We start from the raw sequence: 3,151 nt of genomic DNA, 5'->3' as shown, positions 1-3,151 counted from the left end.
CATGTGATCAACACCCAAAGGGTTTACTAGAGTCAATAATCTAGTTCACATCGCTATGTGGTTAACACCCAAAGAGTACTAAGGTATGATCCTGTTTTGCTCGTGAGAGAAGTTTAGTCAACGGGTCTGTCACATTCAGAGCCGTATGTATTTTGCAAATATTCTATGTCTACAATGCTTTGCACGGAGCTACTCTAGCTAATTGCTCCCACTTTTAATATGTATCCAGATTGAGACTTAGAGTCATCTGGATTGGTGTAGAAGCTTGCATTGATGTAACTCTTTACGACGAACTCTTTTATCACCTCCATAATCGAGAAACATATCCTTATTCTACTAAGGATAATTTTGACCAATGTCCAGTGATCTACTCCTAGATCACTATTGTACTCCCTTGCCAAACCAGGGCAGAGTATACAATAGTTCTGGTACATAGCATGGCATACTTTTATAGAACCTATGACTGATGTATAGGGAATGACTTTCATTCTCTTTCTATTTTCTGCTGTGGTCGGGATTTGAGTCTTACTCAATTTCATACCTTTGCAACACAGGAAAGAACTCTTTCTTTGACTGTTCCATTTTGAACTACTTCAAAATATTGTCAAGGTATGTACTCATTGAAAATCTTATCAAGTGATTTGATCTATCTCAATAGATCTTGATGCTCAATATGTAAGTAGTTTTACTGAGGTCTTTCTTTGAAAAACTCCTTTCAAACATTCCTTTATGCTTTCCAGAAAAATTCTACATCATTTCTGATCAACAATATGTTACTCACATATATTTATCAGAAAGGCGGTAGTGCTCCCACTCACTTTATTGTAAATACAGGCTTCACTGCAAGTCTGTATAAAACTATATGCTTTGATCAACTTATCAAAGCGTATATTCCACCTCTGAGATGCTTGCACCAGTCCATAGATGGATCGCTGGAGCTTGCACATTTTGTTAGCATCTTTAGGATTGAAAAAACCTTCTGGTTGCATCATATGCAACTCTTCTTTAATAAATCCATTAAGGAATGCAGTTTTGACATCCATTTGCCAGATTTCATAAAATGTGGCAATTGCTAACATGATTCGGACAGACTTAAGCATCGTTACGAGTGAGAAAATCTCATCGTATTCAACACCTTGAACTTGTCAAAAACCTTTTGCGACAATTCGAGCTTTGTAGATAGTAACACTACTATCAACGTCTGTCTTCCTCTTGAAGATCCATTTATTTTCTATGGATTGTCGATCATCTGGCAAGTCCACCAAAGTCCACACTTTGTTCTCATACATGGATCCTATCTCAGATTTCATGGCCTCCAGCCATTTCGTGGAATCTGGGCTCATCATCGCTTCCTCATAGTTCGTAGGTTTATCATGGTCTAGCAACATGACTTCCAGAACAGGATTACCGTACTACTCTGGTGCGGATCTTATTCTGGAAGACCTACGAGGTTCTGTAGTAACTTGATCTGAAGTTTCATGATCATCATCATTAGCTTCCTCACTAATTGGTCTAGGAATCACTAAAACTGATTTCTGTGATGAACAACTTTCCAATAAGGGAGAAGGTACAATTACCTCATCAAGTTCTACTTTCCTCCCACTCACTTCTTTCGAGAGAAACTCCTTCTCTAGAAAGGATTCATCTTAGCAACAAATATCTTGCCTTTGGATCTGTGATAGAAGGTGTACCCAACAGTTTCCTTTGGGTATTCTATGAAGACGCACTTCTCCGATTTGGGTTCGAGCTTATCAGGTTGAAACTTTTCACATAAGCATCGCAGTCCCAAACTTTAAGAAATGACAACTTTGGTTTCTTGCCAAACCACAGTTCATAAGGCGTCATCTCAAACGGATTTTGATGGTGCCCTATTTAAAGTGAATGCAACTGTCTCTAATGCATAACCCTAAAAACGATAGTGGTAAACCGATAAGAGACATCATAGGTTGCACAATATCCAATAAAGTGCGGTTACGACGTTCGGACACACCATAACGTTGTGGTGTTCCATGTGGTGTGAACTGTGAAACTATTCCACATTGTTTTATATGAAGGCCAAACTCGTAACTCAAATATTCTCCTCCACGATCAGATCGTAGAAAATTTATTTTCTTGTTACGATGATTCTCCACTTCACTATGAAATTCTTTGAACTTTTCAAATGTTTCAGACTTCTGTTTCATTAAGTAGATATACTCATATCTGCTCAAATCATCTTGTGAATGTTAGAAAATAATGATACCCGCCACAAGCATCAACACTCATTGGACCGCATACATCAGGATGTATTATTTCCAATAAGTCACCAGCTCGTTCCATTGTTCCGGAGAACGGAGTTTTAGTCATCTTGCCCATAAGGCACAGTTCGCAAGCATCAAATGATTCATAATCAAATGATTCAAAAAATCCATCTTTCTGGAGTTTATTCATGCGCTTTATACCGATATGAACAAAACGGCAGTGCCACAACTATGTTGCACTGTCATTATCAACTTTGCATCTTTCGGCATCAATATTATGAATATGTGTATCATCATGATCAAGATTCAATAAACCATCAACATTGGGTGTATGACCATAGAAGGTTTTATTCATGTAAACAGAATAACAATTTATTCTCTGTCTTAGATGAATAATCGTATTGCAATAAACATGATTTAATCATATTTATGCTCAACGCAAACACCAAATAACATTTATTTAGGTTCAACACTAATCTTGAAAATATATGGAGTGTATGATGATGATCATATCAATCTTGGAACCACTTCCAACACACATCGTTACTTCACCCTCAACTAGTCTCTGTTTATTCTGTATCTCCTGTTTCGAGTTAATAATTTTTTTAGCAACCGAACAAGTATCAAATACTCAGGGGCTACTATAAACACTAGTAAGGTACACATTAATAACATGTATATCAAATATACCCTTGTTCACTTTGCCATCCTTCTTATTCACCAAATATCCAAGGTATTTCCGCTTCCAGTGACTATTTCCTTTGAAGTAGAAGCACTCAGTTTCAGGCTTTGGTCTAGCTTTGGGCTTGTTCGTGGGAGTGACAACTTGCTTGCCATTCTACTTGAAGTTCCCGTTCTTTTCCTTTGCCCTTTTTTTGAAACTAGTGGCCTTGTCAATCATCAACACTTGA

This window comes from Triticum dicoccoides, chromosome 1B (genome assembly GCF_002162155.2).
Source record: "Triticum dicoccoides isolate Atlit2015 ecotype Zavitan chromosome 1B, WEW_v2.0, whole genome shotgun sequence".
NCBI lineage: Eukaryota > Viridiplantae > Streptophyta > Magnoliopsida > Poales > Poaceae > Triticum > Triticum dicoccoides.
The sequence above is the reverse complement of the archived record's forward strand: the minus strand, read 5'-3'. Positions refer to the sequence as shown.